A 25,509-nucleotide genomic window follows, 5' to 3' on the forward strand; every position below is an offset into this window, starting at 1 on the left:
AAGGATGTTTGGCGTGCCAGAAGACGGCGGAGGCCCAGCTGGGGATGGCCTCCCAACGTGGGAGGGGTGCCCGTCACACCATGACCCCCCTGATGTTCAGGATCCTGGTGGTGGCTGCCCGGAGTTGGATGGGCGCTTGAGGGCATCACAGCAGCCACAAGGGGGTGAGTACATTCTCATTCAGCTGATTCAGCGTGCAGTGGAGGTGTCTGGGTGGGGAAGTGGGCTGTGGGTTTCCCTAGGCCGGGGCGAGTGTGCTAGTTAGGTCCCCTTCTTCTGGCAGACCCTGTGCCACCCCACCCAACCTGTGTACAGTGCCAACTACACCTAGTCAGGTTCCTGTGACATCCATGTGTGCAGATGTCAGCCATAGCCTTGTAGGCCATGTCCCAGGGATTGAACAGTGGACCCCAAGTGCGCGACGTAGTGCAGGGGGCTTCTGTGTCTGTCGTGTCCGCCAACGGTAGCGGTAATGCATGCACTCAACATGTCTTTTTGTTCTGTCGTTCCCCCCCCCCCACTTTTTGTGGTCTCCCTGTTCTTGTGTGCATTAGCATCATCAGGCGGTGGAGCAGTGGCACCGGAGCAGGAGGGAGCTGCATCCCACATGGCCAGTGATACAGACTCGTCCTCTGATGGGAGCTCCCTTGTGGTGGTGGCCACATCTGTTCCCCCCGCATCTACAGGTACAGCCGCCACCCCCCCTACAAGCACCACCCTCCCAGCAGCCCCTCGGCCTTTGTCCCGTTCCCGCTCACCCATCACCTTCGCCCCAGGCACCTCAGGCCCTGCCCCAGTCACTCCTGCTGCCCTCAGTGAGGAAGTCATTGACCTCCTCAGGTCCCTCACTGTTGGACAGTCTACCACTTTGAATGCCATCCAGGGTGTAGAGAGGCAGTTGCAAAAAACAAATTTATTCCTGGAGGGCATTGATTCTGGTCAGGCAACCCTTCAGCGAGCTTTTCAGCCTCTGGCCTCAGCACTGATGGCAGCTATTGTCCCTGTCTCTAGCCTCCCCCCTCCAACTTCCTCCACCCAGACCCACACCCCTGTACCTCAGCCTACCCCAAGCACACCATCAGACCAGCAAGCACACACGTCAACACAGAAGGGAAACAGAAGCACCATACATCCCACAGGCACTCACGCAAGCATCACACACATGCCGGCACACCAACATCCACTGCCTCCACTGTGTCCCCCTCCTCCTCGTCTCCCTCCTCCCTCCCAGTCTCGTCTACACTCACACCTGCATGCACTATATCTACAGCCACTACTTCCATCACCAGCACACACACCACCACACCCCGCTCACGTGCAGTCACCACCCCCACTACCATTCACACGTCCCCTGTGTCCTCTCCCAGTGTGTCTGTGACACCACCTCCCAAGATACACAAACGCAGGCACACACCCACCCAACAGCCATCCACCTCACGACAGCCTCCAGCACATGCACCTTCACCCAAAGTCACCAAACGAACACCTCCTACAACCACAACCTCTTCCTCCACTCCCAAACACCCTCCAGCTACCCGTCCCAGTGTTCCCAAGAAACTTTTCCTGTCCACCCTTGACCTCTTCCCCTCACCTCCCCCACCCCGTCAGTCTCCTAGGGCCCGACTCTCTAGGTCCCATCCTAGCACCTCAGCCACAACATCTCCGGGACCACTGGTGCTAGTAGTCACCGGATTCTGGAGTGCACCAGGCAGCAGGGCAGCCAGTGTGGCAAGGAGCCACAGCATGGACAGTCCCCCACCTGTCAAGCATCAAAAGTTGTCCAGTACCCGGCGGGAGAGGGGGAAGACTCCAGCCACCAAAGCCGCTCCCACGGGTACAGGTGGGAGTTTGGAGTCAGCTGCAACACCTTCCAAGGTGGGCAAGGGGCACAAGAAACTCAGCAAGTCTGGGAAGAGCAGCACAGCGGAGAAGGCCATCAGCCCTGCTGCCCAGGAGGCCACCGCCATCAGCCCCGCTGCCCAGTAGGCCACCGCCATCAGTCCTGCTGCCCAGGAGGCCACCGCCATCAGCCCCACTGGCCCAGAAAGGACCGCCAGCACCAGCCCTGCTGGGCCAGAAAGGACCGCCAGCACAAGGTCCGCTGGGCCAGAAAGGACCGCCAGCACCCGCCCCGTTGGGCCAGACAGGACCGCCAGCACCAGCCCCGTTGGGCCAGACAGGAATGCCAGCACCAGCCCCGCTGGTCCAGAAAGGACCGCCAGCACCAGCCCCGCAGGGCCAGACAGGACCGCCAGCACCAGCCCCGCTGGGCCAGAAAGGACCGCCAGCACCAGCCCCGCTGGGCCAGAAAGGACCGCCAGCACCAGACCTGCTGGGCCAGACAGGACCGCCAGCACCTGAGTCGCTGCCAAGGACCCCGCCGCAACAAGCACCGCTGAACACGACACCGCCGCCACAAGCACCACTGCCAAGGACACTGCCGCCACAAGTACCGCTGGCCCATGAGTGCCAAGGGCACTGACGCTACTATGTCCGCCACGAGCAGGATGAAGCACTCTGGGCACAAAGACCCCTCCAGAACCAGTGGAGAAAGGCATCCATTACCTCTGTCCTTGGCAGGATGAAGCACTCTGGGCACAAAGCCCCCTCCAGAACCAGAGAAGATTTACATCCACTACCTCAGTCCTTGGCAGGATGAAGCAATCTGGGCACAAAGCCCCCTCCAGAATCAGTGGAGAAAGGCATCCACTACCTCTGTCCTTGGCAGGCTGAAGCACTCTGGGCACAAAGCCCCCTCCAGAACCAGTGGAGAAAGGCATCCACTACCTCTGTCCTTGGCAGGATGAAGCACTCTGGGCACAAAGCCCCCTCCAGAACCAGTGGAGATTTACATCCACTACCTCAGTCCTTGGCAGGATGAAGCACTCTGGGCACAAAGCCCCCTCCAGAACCAGTGGAGAAAGGCATCCACTACCTCTGTCCTTGGCAGGATGAAGCACTCTGGGCACAAAGCCCCCACCAGAACCAGTGGAGAAAGTCATCCACTACCTCAGTCCTTGCCAGGATGAAGCATTCTGGGCACAAAGCCCCCTTCAGAACCAGTGGAGACTGTTATCCACTTGAGAGACTGTGGCGTTGCACTCCCCAGGATTGAACAGTGGGCAAACCACCCACTGTGTAGACTTGAGAGACTGTGGCTTTGCACTCCCCAGGATGTAACAGTGGGCAAGCCACCACTGTAGAGACTTGAGAGACTGTGGTTTGCACTCCCCAGGATTAAACAGTGGGCAACCCACCCACTGTAGAGACTTGAGAGACTGTGGCTTTGCACTCCCCAGGATTGAACAGTGGGCAAACCACCCACAGTAGAGACTTGAGAGACTGTGGCTTTGCACGCCCCATGATTGAACAGTGGGCATGGGGCCCCCTCGTGGATTTGGCGTTGTGCACTCAACCGGCTGAGGTGCCCCCCCCTTTCCCTTCCCCCTGAGGTGCCTGTTTATTGCTATCTGATGCCCCTGCAGTGTTCTCTCCGTCATGTTCGGGTATTGAGTGAGGGCCTCGCCCATGCCGTGTGGGCCCAGTGTTCCACGGACTTCAATGGAGCTATATCTGGACTACTTTTATTGGTGTATATATTTGTTAATAGTGTATATATATTTTTGCGTACTGGATTTTAATATATTACAATGGTTACACTTATTTCCTCTGGTTTTTGCATTCTTCCGGGGGATTTGGGGGGTGTAACTGTAATGTATCATGCTGTATTAGTGTGTGTGTTGTAGTGGGTGGGGGTGGGGGTGTTGCGTGTGTGTGTCCCTGTTTTTTCCCTCCCCCCTCCCCTGTGTCATAGGTGCAGTACTCACCGTGGTCTTCGCTGCTGGCGTTCGTGGTCCTGGTAGAGGAGCAAGAAGATAAGGGCAGGGAAAATGTTCAGCTCTGGTTCTATAGCGTCCTGGTACCTCGTGGGGTGTGTAGAGGTGAGCGTTTTCCCTTTGAAGTCCTGTTTCCGCCGTGTTTTTGTTTGCGGTGAATCTGCCCCGGAAAAGGTGCCGGATTGGTAGGTTGTGATACTGTAGGCGGTACATTGTCCTCCACCTGTCTGTTGGCGGTGACGCCATGCTGTTTGTTTGTACCGCCGTGGCGGTCGGAGTGTTAAAGTGGCTGTTTTGTTGGCGATTTCTGCCACGGTCGTAATTCCATTTTTTTTTTTTGGCGGTCTTACCGCCGCTTTAACACCGTCCGCCAGGGTTGTAATGACCACCATGGTGTCTTTTGATTCACAATTTAAAATCACAACTTTTCTGGTGGATTGACAACAGGGTTTGTGCAGTCTCACTGGACAGCCACAAACAAAGGCAGTTTAGGTGTAACTGATGGGCCATCCACAGCCTGATGGGACATCCTGGCCAGGATGGGAGGGGCTGATACATCTAAATGGGAAATGCGTCCTGCCCCACACAAAGGGCTGCATACCTCCCCGTAGCGAGTCCAGAGCCAGGACAGGAAGGGACTTTCTTTAAAGTCTCCCCCACATCAAAGGCACAACTGGGTATAAGTACTCAAATTCTGACACCACCAACTCAGTACACTTCTTGACCTATGGATACTCTGCCAGGAAGGACTGGTGTGCTGCTACATGAATGTCCGCTCTGCTGAGCTGCTATTCTGCAGGATTCCTGCTTTGCTGAGCTGACCTGCTGCCCTCTTGCCTGGGAGTGAGAAGGACTGGACCTACATCTCTACATCCCAGAACCAAAGGGACTCCAAGGGCTTGCTGGCTTGCCTCCTGTTTTCTGAAGTGTCAGGGACACAAAAGACTTCCATCTCACCTGCAACAGCTCCTGAACCAGTCTTCAATCAGCCCCTGGCCCCCAATAGGCGCATCTCCAGTCCTAGGCCCTTGGAAGTGGTTATTTGGCTCCTGAAATCAAGCTTCTGGGTTCTTCGTGGCCGTGAACTGGCCCGCTTGCACCGGAACCTTGCCACTTGCCGGAAGAATCAGCACGAGCTGTTGCAAGTTCACCTCTTTGCACAGCAAGCATCGCCGCTCGTGACTGCAAGGCTCCAGCCCACCTGTGCGCGAGATCTAGCTGCCTCTTCGTGCCTGCAGACCACCACCAGTGATGCTCTCCTTGGTCCTAGCAACCTTCTTCCTCACAAACGGGACTCTTGGTCCAATTCTTGAGAAGGTAAAACTTCAGCAGCACTTACCTGGGACTGTAGCTGACTGTGCTCCATTGCTGTCAGCTTGAACCTTTTGATTTCACCTAGTCTAAAGTTGGCAGATATCTCCTGTTGGACCTTTATGCTTTTAAGCACTCTATTGTATTATACTCTTTAAAAATTCTTATCTCAAGATCTGCTTATTGGATTTTTGTCGTTTTGGTCTTTTTTGTCTATTAAATTGAGCTCTATTTTTCTAAATTGGTCTGGATTATTTTTGTGTGGTGTCTTTTACTGTTTGGAGTGTTGCACAAATACTTTACACATTGCCTCAAGTTAAGCCTGACTGCTCTGAGCCAAGCTATCCAAGGGTGAGCACATCCTAGGGTGTGTTTGTGACTTAACCTGACTAGGATTGTAGCTCTTGCTCGGACAGAGTGCATACCTGTGCCAACCAGAAACCCAATTCCTAACAGTGACCTTTGTGAGGTTTGGCCAGTGTAAAGAAAGATCGTTGTGTTTCATGAAATTCTTGGTTCTGTCAATGTAGTAAATAAGAACCCATTTTACATCAAGAGTGTAAATACTCCCTTTCTGCTACAGAGTCTGTTTGAGGGAGAAGGATAAGGAGCTCAATAAGTATGTTGAGGTGGAAGGTGGATATGGCTTTATGGAGGAATTTGGGATTGGTCCTATGGATGACTTAGTCACTATGCACCTCAAAGAAAGGCTCTTCCAAGGTGGGCCTTTAGCTCGCTAACAAGTCTTAGGGATGTGACAGTGACAAGGAAAATTACCTTTCAAGAAAAACCGTTAGGGGCATATGTGCAGTGGTTCAAAAGGAGGGTCCAAAAGCCTAGTAACCTGTACATTAAGGTTCTCCAGTCCAGGACAGGATGAACTGTAGTTGAGAAACCCTGTTTAAGGCCCTCCATGAAAGCCTTGATGACTGGTATCCTAAACAAAGACGAGGGTTCCCTGTTTTGCATGTAGTCTGTTATGGCAGCAAAGTAAAAGGGTATGGAGGTATAAGCTAAATGTGACTTCTGTAAATGAAGGAGGTAACAGAGGATAGCCTGAACTGTCAGTTTGAGAGGATTCCTCAATTCACCCACATAGCATTGCCCATGGACTGAGTTTGTGGGAACCTGGAGGTGAAGTTTTAGCATTTTGCTCTGTGTGCAGTGGTGAATCGGTTGACTCTGGGAACAATCACCATCTCCCCCCCGACTACCCTCTCCCCCCCAGCCCCCCCATGACCCCACACCCCCCCCCCTCCCCCCGACAGAAGTACAGCAGTAGGACTTATGGGTGGTGTTCTCACTCATAGACTTGCTGCTACATCTCGCTGGGCAGGTTTGCAAGTTGTTGTCCACTCCTGGAAGGCGTATCCGATAGTGATCACCCAATGTCAAATACTCTGCACTAGTGCTGATATCTGTGGGAACTGTGTCCAACCCTGCTTCTGTAGTTAATATATTGCAGTCATATGGTATGTGTTTACTGTAAGACTCTCCCATTTATGCTGTAAACATCTATTTATAACATGTAGTGCTATAGATTCACATGCTCAGCATAATCCTGCCATCTAGTGCTGGGCTCAGAGTTTTGCAAGTTGTTTTTCTTAGAAGAAGGTTCTTTAGTCACTAGATGCAGTGTGATTCCTTTCAGAGTAAATTGAGCATGGGCACTGAGTCCATGTTAGATTATTTTCCGTACAGGTTGTATGGCATGTGAACAAAAGACAAAAAAACATTGCATTGGGGGGGGGGGGTGGACAACCGCAGGTGAAGATGGCCGCTTGCTAAAGCGGTTCCGCGGCCCTAACAGACATATCCCCTCTAATCCGTCCACTAATCCAGACTCCCATACTCACCCAGGGAGAGCAAGAGCTGGCAGACTTGGGAGGGAGCGAAGTCTCAGAATTCCCAGACTCAGCATGGCAGCTGGCAGTCACACCAACATCGACGGAGGCCCAAAGCAGATGCAAAGTCGAAACTAGGAATGCAGGGCTTGGAGGGGACCCTCAGAAACAGTGAGATATCTGTCGAATCCAGGCTGCTAGTGGCAATACGGTGGATCCCTTCTTCCCTCTCTCCTACCCCCTGTTACCCCAGCCCTCTGGTGGGGCAAGTAAAGCCTGAGAAAAACAAAGAACAGACTGTCCTCAATGCACAAGCCAGTGAAGAGGGGAGCTCCACCCCCCAGACATCTGGAGGCCCAAACAGGTGAGATGCAGCAAGAGTAGCCAAGAGACCTGGAGTCTGGGGTGAGCGAAAACCATCAAGGGGTGGTGCTTGTCCAGCAACCTGCCAGCAATAACTCACCTGACAAGAATGGGCTGAAGGTCACTTTCAGAAAAACAGTACCTGAGACAGCAAGAACTCGATGAAAAGCATGAGAGCCAGTTGCACAAGGCCGACAATAGAGACGATCTGCCAGTATGACTGGCTCCAGTGGGGACAGAGTGTGAGATGGTACTCGACATGGAGATCCAGGGATAACACCCATTCGCTCTACCCTAATCAGCACTGAAGATGAACACACCAGCTGGTAGCAAAGAGAAATCCGAGAGGCTGTAGGAAGGCTCCGTGAGCAGGAGTGCCCTAGGAGGGCCATGGTGAGTCAGTCTGCAGTGTCAAGTGAGGCCTGGTTAGACACGCCCAGCCCACAGACCCGGCAACTGGCCTGGCGGTGGTGGTGGGATGTTCTCAGGACATAGAGAGCCCCTCCCCTCGAGAAGATGAGGGACCCACCCTTAAAGACATTATGGAGGCAATACAAGGGGTCTGTGGCTCCTTAGAGACAAAGATACACAGTCACTACTGAAGTCACGCTACTCCAAGCTGATCTTCTCACAATGGGAGAGAGAGTGAAAGAAGCAGAGTACTCTGTGGTGGTGCTAACTGTGGAAACCAAGAAAGAGCAATTGAGTGTGCTACAAACTGGTGCAGAGGCTATGAAAGCAAGTGAAGGAAGCTGACCTGGTGTGTGGTGAATACCTATGGTATTATCACCTTATACCAGGTCCAGCTATCCCCTTATCAGGGAAGTGTGGGCAGTCTAGAAGCCAGGCTCTCTAGAGGTAGCTGTGGATGAGCAGCCAAGGCACACATGTAAAAACCACACAACTTTACAAAAATAAAAGTACTTTATTTTAGTGACACAAATACTAAAATACTAGATAGGTAACTCTCCAATAGGAGGTAAGTAAACACTCCTTATGTATAGTAGCAATCAGAAATTGGCATAAAAAGCAATAGAAAACAGTGAAAAGCAATAAGCACTACTGAAGGCCTAGGGGAGACCAAACCATATACTACAAAAATGGAATGTGAAGGTTGGGTTTCCACCCTGGGAAGTGGAATCAGTAAAGGGAAGCTGGAGCTACTAAGAAACCCCAAAGATAAGAACTAGAGTGCCCCCCAGCGACCAGGAGAAAAGAGGTAAGTAACTGGTTCTACCCAAACCAACCCAAAGGACTTCAGAAAAGGATATTACAAGACCCAGACAAGACTGCAAGAAACCAAAGGCAGATCCTGGAAGAGGAAGACCTGGAAAAGAAGGGGACCAAGTCCAGTTCACATTGGAGTGTCCCTTGGTGGCAGGAGCCACCGTTCTGTGGATGCAGGAGTTGGTCGACCGTGACACAAAGACTGTCAGCAATGCAGCACTGTAGCTGATGAAGAGTTCCTGGGTGATGAAGTCGACGTCCCAAGCCAGATGAAGGATTGCAGTCAGTCTGTGGTGTGGAAAAACCACCAACAAGCCTTGGCAAAGGCAAATGTCACGGTTGGTGGAAAAGTGAAGCTGTCGGGGACCAGCAAGGTCCAAAGGGGACTCAACCCATGGGAGGAGTCCCAGGTGACCCTCAGCAGTGCAGGAAGTCTAAAGAAGAGGAGGCAGCTTCCACAGAAGACCCACAGGCAAGGAGTTGCAGAGGCCCACACAGCACATCTGAGGAGAGGTCCCACGTCACAGGAGAAGCACGCAGAAGGCTGTGCGTCGCAGGGAAGAGTGCTGGGGCTACAGGGAGCTCGAAGATCCCTTGAAGGAGATGCCAACAAGCCTAGGTAGCTGCAATGGACGCAGTGCAGGGGGTACTGTCCTGCGTGGGAAGGCAAGGGCTTACCTCCACCAAAGTTGGACAACTGGCAGAGAGGACCAAGGGAACCACTCCAGACCACAGCTGGCAGAGAGGACCAAGGGGATCACTCCAGACCACCCCCATGATGCAGAATCCACACAGCTCAGGATGAGAGGAGATCCACGCAGCCAGTCGTCGTTGCAGTTGGTGCCTACGGATTCAGGGTAATGACTCCTTCACTCCAATGGAGATTCCTTCTTGCTTCTTGTGAAGACTGAAGACTTGCCACCATTAGAGGATGCACAGCATGGGAAATGTTGCAGTTGCTGGAAGGAGCCAGAGAAACAATGTTGCAGAGCAGAGTTGTTGCTGTAACTGCAGATTTTAGGTTCCTGTGGAGTCCGGTTGCGATTCCAGTGGCCAGAAGTTGAAGTAAACGTTATAGAGGATTCCTGCTGGAGTCTTGCACATTGAATCGGAGGAAAAACCCAAGAGGGAGACCCTAAATAGTCCTGGATGGGGGATTGGTCACATAGCCAGGTGACCACCTAACAGGAGGGGGCTCTGACATCACCTGACTGATCTGGCCTCTGCCTACCTTGGATTCAAGATGGCAGAATTGAGGGTCTATCTGGAGGAGCTCTGGGCACCACCCCTGGGGTGGTGATGGACAGGGGAGTGGTCACTCCCCTTTCCATTGTCCAGTTTTGCACCAGAGCAGGGGCTGGAGGTCCCTGAACCAGTGCAGACTGGCTTATGCAAGGAGGGCTCCAAATGTGCGCTTCAAAGCATACCAGTGGCTTGAGAAGGCTACCCCTCACAAGCCATGTAACACCTATTTCCAAAGGGAGAAGGTGTTACCCCCTGTGTCCAAAAGGAAATTGTTTGTTCAAGTAGCAGGAGGGCAGAAACCAGTCTGAGGGGTGGTTGCAGCGTTCGCTGCACAGAAAACCCCAGAAAGCAATGCTGGGGATCCTCTAAGGAGCACCCAGAGTGCATGGAATCATATAGTCAATACTGGCAACAGTATTGGGGTATGACTCCGACATGTTTGATACCAAACATGCCCAGGTTCAGAGTCGCCATTATGTAGCTGGACATAGGTAGTAAGTAACCTATGTCCAGTACACATTTAAAATGGCGTCCCCGCACTCACGAAGTCCAGGAAAATATAGCTGGAGTTTGTGGGGACACCTCAGCTCATGCAGGGGTGCCCTCACACACAGGTACCTGCACCCTGCACTCTGGGATAGGAGGGCCTATTATATGAGTGACATATAGTGACCTGGGGCAGCAACCTGAAGTGAAAAGGGGTATATGCACCCTTTATCGCAGGCTGTAATGGCAGGCCTGCAGACACATTTTACATGTGCTCACATAAGTGCATATTACATGCTGTAGCCCAAGGGGAACCCCTGGTGTTCAAATGCCCTGGGTACCATATACCAGGGACTTATAAGGGATCAGAAGTACAACTATGACACAAAGTTACAACATACTTAGGGTAGAAGAACAACATCACACAGGTGACTCTGATCTGGGACACAGAAATTCTGGGGAATCTATCGAGACAACCAGGATTTGACAAGTGGGACCTCATTGGAATCTTCAGAGTGGGCGATATCTAGACTAAGGGCCGCATCACCCCCTGGTCCGACCTACAACAAGAATATGAGTTAGTCGACTGCAAGACTTACAGACACATGCAAATCCACCACACACTCAGAGAGTCCTGTTGAAAGACAGACCTCTCGGAATCATCACCCATGGATGATAGACTCTTAGACTAATTCACACCCCAAAGGGCTCCATCACTAACATATGAGAAAATACTCAATCAAACACCAATAGCTCTAATACATCTGAGGGAAAAGTGGGTTGCAGGAGGTGGGAGATATCAAAGATGGAGAGTAAGAGGCGACCTTGGCAGCCCCTAGGGAGTTAGCCATCCGATCTGGGTTCAGACTAATCCAGTTAGGGATACTGCACCGCTCCTATTAAGCAAGAACCACAATGGTTAAGATGGGAAGGTCATAAGACACAAAGGGCCTGATTTATACTTCTTTGCGTCAAAAAGTATACCGGCATTCCAGGATGCCAGCCGGGCGCCATATTTAAGGAATGGCGCAAGCCAGCGCTAACGCTCAGTTAGCATCAAAATACATGAGGCGTAGGGAAAACTGGAGGTTGTGTGTGAAAGAATGGCGCTGGTCAGGTTAGAGTCAAAATAATGACTCTGACCTGACTAGCACCATTGTTAGACGCACAACCCCCATGGACATGACTCCTGTCTAAGTAAAGAAAGGAGTCATGCCCCACAGCCCAATGGGCATGCCCAGAGGTCATATGTCCCCTGGGCATGGCCATTGGGAGCAGTGCCATATAGGAGGCCCAAGTTACACCCACCATGGCACTTTAAAAAAAAAAAATACTTACCTCTACTTACTTATACTTAACTGGGATGGGGTCCCCCATCCTCCGCTGTCCCTTTGGTGTGGGTGTCCCTGGGGCCTAGGGAGGGAAACTGTGGGCTTATTCCATGGTGTCCCACCATGGAGATAGGCCCACATGTCCCCTGACACCTGCCCTGACCCAGGTGTTAAATAATGGCGCTAAGCTTGCTTATTTAGGCCCGCCTTACTCCTGTGCGTGATTTTTGCATGGGAGGATAAATAAGGGGCCTGGGATGCCTACCTTGCACCTCATTGACGCAAGGTAGTTTTCCGCAGGCAAAAAATGACTTTAACTCCAATATTTTGGCACTAGACATGTCTAGCGTCAAAATATAAATATGGAGTTAAGTTTGCACCGGATTTGCAGAAAAAAAAAAAAATGACACAAATCTGGCGCAAACAGAGTATAAATATGCCCTCAAGTGTCTACGCGGTTGCGGGCAGACAGGCACTTTCTTTCATATTCTTTGCGACTGCACGATGGAGCAGGGCTACTGGACTGTGGTGGCGAGGTGCCTGGAGGAGGTAGTGGATGAGGCGTAGATGTCTTACTGAAACAATGTATCCTAAATGTTTGGGGAGATACAGATATAATCAGGCCACACCGACTATGGATCCGGATAGATTTTATAGTAGCCAAGAGAAATATTGCAAGACTATGGGGAGCCAGCTACACCCCAGATATAGAGGCTTGGAAATGTGACATGGATTGGTGCATGATAGCTGCGTGGGGGCTCTACGAGGGCAGAGGCTGCACCTGGAAGTGGGTGAAAATCTGGCAGAACTGGAATGATTATAGAGGTTGAATATGTGGGCTATGCACTGATCAGAAGATGCAATGCTGGGCTATGGGTACAGTGCGAGAGAACCCACTAATGTGTGAAGGGGGTGGGCAGGGTGACTTGAGTGTTTGCTGAAGATTTGAAATCCATGGCAGTGTTGTTTGTGTGGGCAATGGTTGTATTTGTAATGTCAATAAAAAAAAAATTAAAAGCCAGTGAATTATTCCAATGTGTACTAAGGAGAAAAATATTAGTGCTTTAAATCTGGATCACATTTGCATCTTTGGAAGATGTTTGATGCTTGTGAATCTACAGCACAACATGCTATGAACAGATGCTTACAGGGTAACAGTAATGTTCTAGCATGTGTGGTTGTAGATATACATGCTTAACATCTACTGAAAAGCAGTGTCTTTCCAATTGCTGTAGCTAGCGGGTTAGTATGTCCACACAATAGTGCTTTGTGAATGCATCCAATGTTGACAATGTAGCTGTTTTATAATTGTCAGCTACAGTGACTTTGCCTCGGGAAGCAAGAGTGGTCCCTTTCTTGAAAGTAGTGTGTGCTCCCACCTGTCCTTAGTCAAGTTTAGCTATCAAAATAAACAGTTGATCTGTTTTACGGAATGTGTAGGAAATTGGTTTATTAGTTGACAAGGGTAAATGTGCGCTTCAGGTAATAATCACAATCCTTGCCCAGGGTGAACAGTGAAGTCACTAAATTAACATGAGTTCAGCACATGGGATCCAGCAGGCAGACTTAACTAAGAGGTAATGCATAAAACATTTATACACTACTAAAAGAATATTAAAGTTTACTGCAAAACAATAACAATTGTATAACAAATTCAAACAAGAGTACAATTTAATTAAACTGATACCAAAATGAAAAATCCACATCAATGTGAGGGGCAAAACAATTTTAGAATATGACCATCTGATTTATTGAAGAAAAATCAAATGGTCAATATGTTTCACAATATCTATTGCTTCATCCGGGCCTAATGTACAGATCTAAATGTCACAATGCTTGAAAGTAGGTGTCGCTCGTCAATGTGTAAGAAAAGTCCAGCAGAAGAGTTGTTTCAAGAAGTTATAGTATATCTGTTAGATTATAAACAAGTCACTGGTATAGTGCCTCTCCGAGATTAGTATGTAAGCAGCTTATATACCTATTGTGAAGAAGCACTACAACGGTGTCTTGCTTCTTATGGGCCCTTTAATTTTTCTTCAATAAATCAGATGATTATATTATAAAATTCTCTAGCCCTCACATTTATGGATATGGATGTTTCATAGGATGTAGTGGAAGACAGGTGCATTTCAGAGGGAGCAGCTCTGCTGGTTCAATTTAGCAGATCTGCCTCAGCTTTTTGGAAAAAAAATCCAATAAGAGAACCAGAGATATGAATTTTTAAAGTTTTTAGTAGAAAAAGAGCCAAGAATCACAAAGAGCCAACAACAGTCAAAAGTCACAACAGAACAGGACCTTGGCACAATTTGAGCATGGTTCAGATACACTAACCAGAACTAACCTAGTCAAACAGTATGCCTTCTCACTTTAGTTTTTTAAGTCCCAATCCACCACAAGAGTACACTTCTAAAGTGGACTAACCCCGGCCCTCATGTGAGGCATTTACAAACTCATTGGATGGCAGACAGAGATTCCAGCAGGATCCAGTTGACACTGGTCAGCTACAGTAAAAGCCCTCTCATAGCTTGTTGTGTCACTGTAGCCTTAACAGGAGGTCAGCCTTACGACTCTTGGAATCCATTTCTTTCTGCATGACCGGCAGGAGAACAAGTCCAATCTTCAGGGCTGTTCTTTGGTCTCACACAGCAGGTTTAGTCCTCTTCTGATATCCAGCAGGTCCAGGACTGTTCTGAAATGGATGCCTGAAGATGCCACATTTATGCCTAGCACGAGCTAGTGGGTGGGAATCTGCCCTGTGGACACCTTAGCCAATCGGGTAAAGGTTCCTATGGTTAACCCTACCCAATCTGGGGCTTTTTTCATGGTAGCTGAGGTCTTCAGCCACACTAAATCTGGGGTCTGAGGGCTCAAAGGGTATGTAGGGAGTATACTACGGTAATCCTGGTGAACTACCACATCTAACACTAAAGGGCAAGTTACTTACCTTCTGTAAAGCCTTATCTGGTAGAGACTATGGCCCTCATTATGACCTTGGAGGTAGATAGCCAATACCGCCTCGCTGACTGCTGCCAGCATACCACCGCGCAGGTGGACAGCCGCCTGCCACATAATGACACATACATTCAAAATCGATAGAAAACAGCCGCAACCACAAATCCGCCAGACCCACTGAGCGTGATAAACTGACGGAACAACCACCCATACTGTTACGCCACCAATACCACGCCCTCCAAATAATGACCCCACCAATCACCACGGAGGACATTCAATGACAGTAAACCATTGGCAGTGAACACTGCCGTGGCGTATTTGGCCACCCAAAGACAAAAAATGACAACATTGGCCAGAACAAAAAACCCACACCTGACATAAATACACACTCCACACACCCACCAACAGCACTATAAAACACACACCCACATCACCCATTATCCTTTGCAAACACAAAAAGACCGCAACAGCTAGCCACGCAAATCAGAGACAACTTCACACACACACCACAACCACCCATTCATCCGCCATGCACCACACACCCCACAACATTACTCAACACCCGCTGCACAACACACACACACCACACAACACCCATGTCCCACAAAGGCACCCCGTTTCACTGATAAGGAGCTGCGGCCAATGGTTGAGGAAATAGTCAGGGTAGAGTCACAGCTGTTTGGAGCACAGATCCAGCAGATATCCGTTGCCAGGAAGAGGGAGCCATGGTGGAGGATCGTGGACAGGGTGAATGCCGTGGGACAGTATCCACGAACAAGGGTGGACATGAGGAAGAGGTGGAATGGCCTACGGGGGAAGGTGCGTTCCATGGCAGCAAAGCACCAGCTTTCTATCCAGAGGACTGTCAGTGGACCCCTACCTCCTCCCCCACAGCTGACAGCATGGGAGGGGCAAGTCTTGGCAATCCTGCATCCTGAGGGACTCACTGGATTTGCCAGAGGACTGGACACTGGTGAGTCAACATTTACTACCTATCACCCCCCCATACCTGCATGCCACCACTACCCCTCACCCTGACACCCAGCACCCCACACCATCCCACACAGTGCACCACAATTAACAAACCTAAATGCCAAGCCCTGCATGCCATACCACCGCATGCACATCCCTTCCAGCCCTGCATGTACACCCACCACCAATCCATGCACAGCATGGAGAACTGACAATCCCACAATCCATCACCATACACAAAAAAAGGTGGCAGGGCAACAACAATACAACAGAGGAAGCTAGGGATGCAGAATATGTCACAGACATGTAGCATAATATACCACTTACATCACCACAGGTGCCCCAGCCAATCTCAGCGGCGAGGAGGTGCCATGGCTACCCAGTCCCCCACCAGAAGATGCCCCCAGTGATGACAGCAGCTCTGGAGTTCTGGATGAACTCCCTAGCCCATCCGGGACCACTGGTCAGTCGGCTACCCCATCCCACACCCAGTCCACCACAGAGCCTCCCCCTCTGTAGCCAACACCACAGCAGCCACCCAAAGTCCCCAGACCTCTGTCCCCAGGACATGTCAATCAGCAGTGTGCCCACCTGTACAGGGACCAAAGTCCACACCTCACAGGCAAGACAATGAGGGTCCTGGGGTCAGTGGCAGTGGGCACACCGTTCAGGGGATACAGGCACATGTAGCCAGGGACATTCAGAGGACAGCTGTGTGCCAGGAGAGGACAGGCCCAGGGCACCCACTGCCCAGGAGGCACTCACTAATTTCCTGGGGGCTTACCAACAATCCCAGGACAAGACAGGCCAGGTGACAGACATCATGCAGGAGAACCAGTGGCTGCAGGAGGAACACCAGGAGGAGATCAAGAAAGAATTGCAGGCCCTGAACACCATCGTCTCCATAGCAGGGGTGCTGGGTGATATGGCCAACACCATGAGGGAGTACACATCACACCAAGGGGGCCCTTCCACTAGCCAGTCTACCGACCAGCCCTCCACATCTGCTGCAGCGAGTGGACAGGAGGCCCTGCCACAGGACCCACAGGCCACCAACACCCCTCCCCCTGCAGAAGGTGAAGCACCCTGTAAACGGTCCCTGCGTCCCAGTTAGACACCAGAGACACTTGCCAAGACAAAGACCACCGCCAGGAAATGAGGCCCTCCTGAATGTCTCCCTTGGGTTCCACTGTGTCACCTGGTCAACTTTGAACTGCCATTGCTCCCCTTCCTATGGCCTCTTGGACACTGGACCTGTGCTACAAACAGACTGGCCCACTACATTGGACTATTCCCAACCATCACCCCACTCTATTGCACTCCCTATTGTATAACAATTTTCAAAAAATACCCTTGGACACAATTTGAGTAATAGTGCTTTATCTACAGGTAATGTACAATGTATTGAACTGTAATGAACTGCATGATCCTGTGTAAATGTCCAGTAACATGTTGTTCCATACAACAAATGTGTCTCATAAGTCTGTAGGGAAGGCATAGGTGACAGTCAGGTGGGAAGCAAAGGGAATGACCTTCATTATGCTGCAGTCACACAGTACAACACTTAAATGTAGAAATGTTTAGTTCAACAGTCTTGCTCGAGTGTCATTGGAAGTACTGCAGGATCAAATGTGACCTGTTGTCCACATCCTCCTCCTCTTCCTCCTTCTCGCTGTCCTCAGTGTCCACTGCTACCATAGCTGCATTGTTACCCCCCTCCTCCTGCAGATAGGGTACATCTTGTCTGAGTGCCAAATTGTGCAACATGCAGCACACACAATGATTCTGCAGACCTTCTCAGGGGAGTAGCATAGGGGTCCACCTGTCAGATGGAGGCACATGAACGTAGCCTTCAGGAGGCCGAAGATCCTTTCTACAATCCTCCTGGTACACCCATAAGTATCATTGTACCTATATTCAGCCTCTGTTCTCGGATGCCTAACAGGGGTCATGAGCCATGACAAGTTTGGGTAGACGGAATCCCCTGCAAGAAGTAGGGGACACACATTAGCCCTGTGCAATAGCATGGGCCATGACTCCAGAAGGTATACACTCACATACATTGGGTGGGGACTCAGGCTCACCTATTAGCCACACTTTGTGCCTCTGTAGTTGTTCCATCAGCTGTGGGTCACTGCTATTCCTCAGGACAAAGGCATAATGCACCAACCCAGGATACTTGTCAGTGACGTTGGAGGTGTTCTGGTCAGCAAAGCACACCATCTGGACATTGAGTGGGAACTCTTCCAATTCCTGTCCACTTGTTCATTGGCCGGGGGGGTGGGGGTCGGGGGACTAAGGCAATATGGGTCCCGTCACTAGCCCCAATAACATGTGGTATATGTCCCAGCCTATGGAATCCAGCCTTCACAGTGGGTAAATCATGTACCTGGGGGAATGCGATGTTGCTGCACATGTGTTTGAGCATGGCAGACAAAACCCTTGCAAGCACAATAGATAACACTGGCTGTGACATCCCTGCAGCCAAGCCCACTATCACCTGGAAAGAGCCAGTTGCCAGGAAACGGAGCATTGAGAGTACCTGCACAAGAGGGGGGATTGCTGTGGCGCTATGGATAGCAGGTATCAAATCAGGCTCCAATTGTTCAAAGAGCTCTGGCATTGTGGCCCTGTCCAGACAATAGGTGAGTATGATGTGCCGGTTCACCAGTGTAGCTAAGTCCACAAGGGGTCTGTACATGGGTGTGTGACTCCTCCTATTCCTCTGCAGCGGTTGGTACCTAAGGGACCCAAATGTAAGAAAGGAGTGACAACAGGAACCATGAACACAGTACAGCAGTGTACACAGAGCATGCGTGTATGTTGGACACTGTGATTGTGTAGGTGAGTACATTCAATTACAATGATGCACTTATCAATCTGTACATGTGTACCAGCATTAGAAAAATGGAACCCGCCTGTCCTGTATTCATGGACCAGTGGAAGTGACCTCACTCTGCTGGCGTACGCGTCATGGCGGGAGGTGGTCTGCACCGCAATGCAATTCCTCAATGGCTAACATGGCCCTCTATGGAGAATGGGAACCAATGATGATCAACGCCGGCGATTACGGTGTTCACCGCTGTGGACGTGACTGCCATTTCCTTTCTACCACTTCACTTGATTGCTGACTTTCCACATGAAGACATCTCAACTGCGTGTGCTGCTGTGACCTGTGTCTGGAACCTGCCATGGCTCATGCCAGGGGAAAGGGCCCCAGCCTTCACGTGGGAGGAGTTAAGAGTGCCTCGTGGACAGGGTCCTACTCCAATATGGGCAGTTGTATGGGCCTTCAGACCAACAGGTGAGTACACCATGGGTACGTGGCATCGATATGGCTGCATTGAGATGTGTGCGTGTGTGCTGGCAGTGTGTCAAGTGGGGGTGGTATGGCTGATGGCAGCGTTAATGCAGAAGTATGGGTCGTGTGTGTGCCTGATCAGGGGATAATGCTTTTTGTGGGCCATCTGTGTGACAGGCTGGATTGTCAGGTTCATGGAGTCCCACCTTCTGTTTCTCCTCTGCAGGTCAGCGGCCATCAGAAGAAGGGGTTGTGGCGTGCCATTGCCAAGGATGTGCAGACCCTCGGGGTCTGTAGCAGGCGGAGCACCCACTGCAGGAAACGGTGGGAGGACCTGAGAAGCTGGGCCCGGAAGACCGCAGAGTCCCAGCTGGGGATGGCCTCCCAACAAGGGAGGGGTGCCTGTCTGAACCTGACCCCCCCCCTGATGGCCCACATACTGGCGGTTGCCTAACCAGAGCTGGATGGGTGCTTGAGGGCATCACAGCTGCCACAAGGGGGTGAGTACAGTGTGTTTGTCAACCATCTCTGTTGCCTGGCATGGGATTTGGGTGCAGGGTACTAGTGAGTGGATGCTCCAATATGCCAATTCCCACCTTCTGTTTCTCCTCTGCAGGTCAGCGCCCATCAGAAGAAGGGGTTCTTGCTGCGTGGTCCAGCTCAGGGTAATAGGGTGAAAAGCATGTATTAGATAGCTAGTTAGGTGGCTTCCCACCTCAGACAGGGCTTAGCTAGACACAGATGGTGTATAGGGGCAGTGTTTGTCTCCTACCAGCTGTGGTACTTAGCCAATGGTATGCCAGTGTGGTCCATACTGCCCATTTTCAGTCTCAGTGTGTGAGAGTGATGTGTCTGCCATCTGTGCTGTTGGTTCTGAGATTGACCCTGTGCTCCCTTTCCCTATCCACCTCTCCTTTTGTCATCCTGTCCATGTGTGCATCAGCATCATCTGGCAAAGGAGCAAGGGCACCGGCAAGTGAGGGAGCTGCAGCCCAGGAGACAGAGTCCAACAACACTGGGGGGACCAGTGGGACGGAGGGCATGGGGAGCACCTTGGTGGGGGACAGGAGGGCATGGGGAGCACCTTGGCGGGGGACAGGAGGTGACACCACTGACTCTGATTCGTCCACCGATGGGAGCTCTCTGGTGGTGGCGGACTCCTCTGGGATCACCCCAGCTACAGGTTCTACCACAACCCCTTTACCAGCACCACCCTCCCAGTAGCTCTCCACCGAGTTGGCCATGCCCGCTCAACCAGGAGGGTGGACATCTCCTTCTCCCCTGGCACCCCAGGCCCTGCCCCAGTTGTCCCTGCTGCCCTCAGTGAGGAAGCTATTGACCTCCTAAAATCCATCTCTGTAAGGCAGTCAACCATGGTAAATGCCATCCAGGGGTTGGCATCCCAGATGCAGCAATGCAATGCCTTCCAGGAGGGCATCCATGGTAGGTTGGCAGCCCTACAGAGATCGTTTCAGGCTCTGGACTCTTCACTGACGTCAGCCAGTGTCCCGGTGTAATCTGTCCCTCCTCCAAATACCACTACCCAGTCCCAGTCACCTCACCCCCAACCCATCCCACACACACAATCTGACAAGAATGCACACAAAACAACGCACAAGGCTTGCACAGACAATCACAGGCGGCACACTTCAGTCCACAAGGACTCACACAGCCAACACACAGTTGCACACACATCATCCACTGCCTCCACTGTCTCCCCCTCCTCGTTCTCCCTCACAGTCACATCCTCACTCACACCGGCATGCCCTGCATCAACAGTCCCAGAACCTGCCACCTGCACAGCCTTGCCCAGTCACAACATCAGATCCACAGACATGCACCCCACATACCATATGCGCAGTCACTACCACCACCTCATGCAGCACACCCACCTCACTTGCAGACACCACCACAACATCCATCCACATGTCCTGTTTGTCCTTTCCCGCCCTGTCTGACCCCCAGAGAGACACACACACACACTCAGACCCCCAACAGCCATCCACCTCACGCACTCACACTTTCCATGCACCCAAATCCAGCACCCCTTCTCCTCCTACAACCACTCCCTCTACCTCCACTCCCATCCCCCACTCCCACATCCTGCCCCACTGTCCCTAAAAAGCTTTTACTTACCCACCTTGACCTCTTCCCTCCCCTCCCCCCGTCCTGCCCATAAGAGGAAGGTCCTACCACCCCAGCCCAGTACCTCAAGCACACAGTCTGACACAGCTCCATCCCCAAAGTCTCCAGCTGCCACTATGGGGAACATGAGGTCGACGCTGGACCCCTGCACCAAGGACACTCCACCCCCAAAACGGAGGGCTAAAGTGCCTCCCCCTCCCAAACAGACTGGCAAGACCATGGGCTCGCCTCGAAAACCTAAGACCAAGAAGGCCCCACCCAAATCCCAGGACAATGAGGCCGAACAAAATCCAAGGCCAAGGAGGGCACATCCAAATCCCTGGCCAAAGAAGCCTCACAAAAATCCAAGGTCAAGGAGGCCCCAACAAAATCCAAGGCCTAGGAGGCCACACCCAAAACCCTGGCCAAGGAGGCCCCACAAAAATCCAAGGCCAAGGAGGCCCCAACAAAATCCAAGGCCAAGGCTGCCACATCCAAATCTCTGGCCAAGGAAGCCCAACAAAAACCCCGGGGCAAGGAGGCCCCACTCGAAACCATGGCAGAGGCAGCCCCACTCAAACGTGTGCCCAAGAAGGCCCATCTGGAACCAGAGGCCATGGAGCAGCATCCTGAAACAGAGGCCAAGGAGCAGCACCTGGTACCAGAAGCCATGGAGCAGCATCCCGAATCAGAGGCCAAGGAGCAGCATCCATTACCAGAGGCCAAGGAGCAGCATCCAGAACCAGAGGCCTAGGAGCACCATCAATAACCAGTGAGCAGGCAGCCCCCTCCAGGAGCAGTGGGCAGGCAGCCCTCTCCAGAAGCAGTGGGCAGGCAGCCCCCTCCAGAAGCAGTGGGCAGGCAGCCCCCTTCAGGACCAGTGGGCAGGAAGACCCCTTCAGAACCAGTGGGCAGGAAGCCCCCCTTCAGAACTAGTGGGCAGGAAGCCCCCCTTCAGAACTAGTGGGCAGGAAGCCCCCCTTCAGAACTAGTGGGCAGTAAGTCCCCTTCAGAACCAGTGGGCAGTAAGTCCCCTTCAGAACCAGTGGGCAGGAAGACCCCTTCAGAACCAGTGGGCAGGAAGACCCCTCCAGAACCAGTGGGCAGGAAGCCCATCCCTCCAGAACCAGTGGGCAGAAACCCCCCTCCAGAAACGGTCAGCAGGAAGCCCCCTCCAGAACCAGTGGGCAGGCAGCCTCCTCCAGAACCAGTGGGCAGGAAGCCCCCTCCCAATGGTTGCCGCCCCAAACCCCCCACTCCCGGAGGTGCCTGCCCATTTCCAACATGATGCCTCAGAACAGTGGAGTTCCGTTGTTGTCAAGAATCAGGTTGGGGCTTGGATTTTGCCCTGTTGGCATTTGTGACTTTGGTCTGGCCTTTGGGCCTGCATGTATTACTTTCTGCAGTTGTGCATGTTTTTACATTTTACATATTCATACAACAGGAATCCAGTGGTTGGAACTGTGTATGTGTCCTGGGTTTCATGACTCTGGCATTCTGTTACTGTTTTTTTCCTATGCATATGTTTCTGGGTGTGTGGTGTGTGTATGGTGTGTGATGTGTGTATGGTGTGTGGTGTGTGTGTGAGTGTCACTCTCCCCCTTATCTCTCCCTCCCTTGTGTGCTAGGCGGCTGTACTCACTGTTGTCGTCTTCGCCGGCGTTGGTATTCCAGGACGGCCATGGCGTGGTACAGCATCGGGAAGACTTGCAGTACTGGTTCCATGGCAGCCGCAGACTCCTGTGTGTCCCTAGAGGTGAGTGTCCCTTTTAAGTGATGTGTTTCTGCCAGGCTTTTTGTGGCCTTGCTACTGCCCCGGAAATCATGTGCTATGTCATATGGTGGGAGGATCGTTGTCTTCCGCCTGCCTGTAGGTTGCTACCGCCGTGTTCGGTATTCATACCGAACTGGCGGTTGGTGTGGTACATTGGCTGTTTATGGGAGGGATCACCGCTGTGTTCATAATTTGGCAGTTAGTACCGCCAGCCTGTTGGTGGTGCTACCTCCATGTTAACCCTGGCGGTCAGAAGACCACCAGGGTCATAATTGCCACCTATATCTAGCTGTAGTTTCCTTATCATTGAATTCTCCCCAGATGTCAGACTAGACCCAGAAGATTTTTTGTAAGCAGTGCCCCTGAGCACCCGCAGGTGGGGTCGATAGGCTCCACGTCTGTCTTCTGCATCGTCCGCCCTGGAAATGACATTGCAGTTCCTATATAGGTGTCACCCAGACATGCCAATTTTAGTTTCTTTTCACGACTTTCCACACTAGAATCGCAGAGCCATGAAAAAAAGACTACTGGTGTGGCAAAACTAGGGCTTTCAAAAGGGAGTCCCCGCCCCTAGAAATCAGTTTGCAGAGTGGGGAGGATGGATAGGTTGGTAAGGAATCTGCAGTTAGATATATGCCCTCATTACAACATTGGCGGTAAAAGCCGCTTACTGCCATGCAGAAGACCCCCAACACACTGCCGCGGCCGTGGAATTCCGCCACAGCTATTATGACCCACAGCACGGAATCCGCCAAAATTCAGACACCCACACAAGTCCGCCACACCAAAGGTCAGTGATAAACTGGCAATAACAAAACCTCCACCGTCACACCAACATAAATACGCCCACACTATCAAGACACACGAATCCACACGGCGGTCTTTCAACCGCGGTATTCCATTGGGGGTACACAACGCAGCGCACAAAATACACACACATTTACAAAACACAACCACATTGGACAATTCAAAACACACACACCTGATACACACACTACACCCACACACCCAATACAATATAAAATACACACCCACATCACCCACAAACCCCTACGACCAAAATCCCGAACGAAGGCCAGAGAGAGACACCAAAAACAACTACCAAGCATCCACAGGCACACAATATCATCACCCACAGAACTTCCACACACCTCACACAAAACACCACTAAATATCACCCCACTTATCACTACACACACCACCCCACACATCACCCACACTACCCCATAGCACCACAAAGACACCCCAGGTTCTCTGAGGAGGAGCTCAGGGTCATGGAGGAGGAAATCGTCCGGATAGAGCCACAGCTATTCGGATCACAGTTGCAGCACACCTCCATAGCTAGGAAGATGGAGCTATGGCGCAGAATAGTGGACAGGGTCAACGCAGTGGGACAGCACCCAAGAAATCAGGATGACATCAGGAAGAGGTGGAACGACCTAAGGGGGAAGGTGCGTTCTGTGGTCTCAAGACACCACCTAGCGGTTCAGCGGACTGGCGCCAGACCCCCACCTCCTCCCCCACAACTAACAACATGGGAGGAGCAGGTCTAGGCGATTCTGCATTCTGAGGGCCTCGCAGGAGTAGATGGAGGAATGGACTCTGGTAAGTCAAATCTTAACTATTACATCCCCCACGCTATCTGCATGCCATCAAATACCCCCACCCTCACCCCCATCACTCCTACTCCTCACAAATGTCCCACTATCACAACCCACCCATCCCAACACCAAGCGCTGCATGCAACAACAAAGCATGGACACCCATCACCAAAGCATGTCCACTGCACATACCCATACACCCCCCTAAACCATCATCACACAAGGTCCTACACAAGAATGCAAGCACTGGGGTACACGGATACCCACCCATTAAACACCATGGCACACACAGATGTAATAGACATCCTTTTATACCCCTGCAGGACCCCTACCCAACGTCACCGGACAGGAGGGTCCACACATGTCCACACCACCAACAGAAGAGGCCCACAGTGATGACAGCAGCTCTGTCCAACTGGGTCTAGATGACCAGCCCGGCCCATCGGGGACCTCAGGACAGTCGGTTCCCCTCACACAGTCACAGGCCACTACAGACATTCCCCCCTCTGGAAACACCAGCACAGCACCCACCCAGCGGGCCCATACCTCTGTCCCCAGGACACGTCAATCAGCAGGGTGTCCACCACTACAGGGAACTTCAGGGAGGAACTCAGAGCCATCAATTCCGCCCTGGGCACCATTGTAGGGGTGCTGAAGGAAGTACTCAACACCAGGAGGGACACTGTGGCACAACAAGGGGCACCTGACACTAGCATGGACGATGAACTGCCCACCACCTCCGTCGGCGCCAGTGGACAGGAGGCACAGCCACAGGACCACCACACCAGCACCCCACCCCCTGCAGAGGGAGAACCACCCCACAAATGGTCCCTGAGATCCAGGACAAAGACAGAGAACGATGCCAAGACCCCCGCCAAGAAATGAGACCACCCTGAATGTCATACTTCTGTCCCACTTTGTCACCCTGTCCATCCTCAAACTGCCCCAGCTTCACTTCCTATGCCCATTTGGGCAATGCACCTGTGAGACTAATAGACTGGACTCTGCCATGGACATTCCTCCACCATCACCCCTCACCATTTTACAACCCCCTCCAATATTGAGCACTTAAATAAACACCATTGAAGCACAAAACAATCTGGAGTCAGTCTGTGATTTCAGAATAGTGTATTAGCAATTAC

This window comes from Pleurodeles waltl, chromosome 9, assembly GCF_031143425.1.
Source record: "Pleurodeles waltl isolate 20211129_DDA chromosome 9, aPleWal1.hap1.20221129, whole genome shotgun sequence".
NCBI classification, from domain to species: Eukaryota; Metazoa; Chordata; class Amphibia; order Caudata; family Salamandridae; genus Pleurodeles; species Pleurodeles waltl.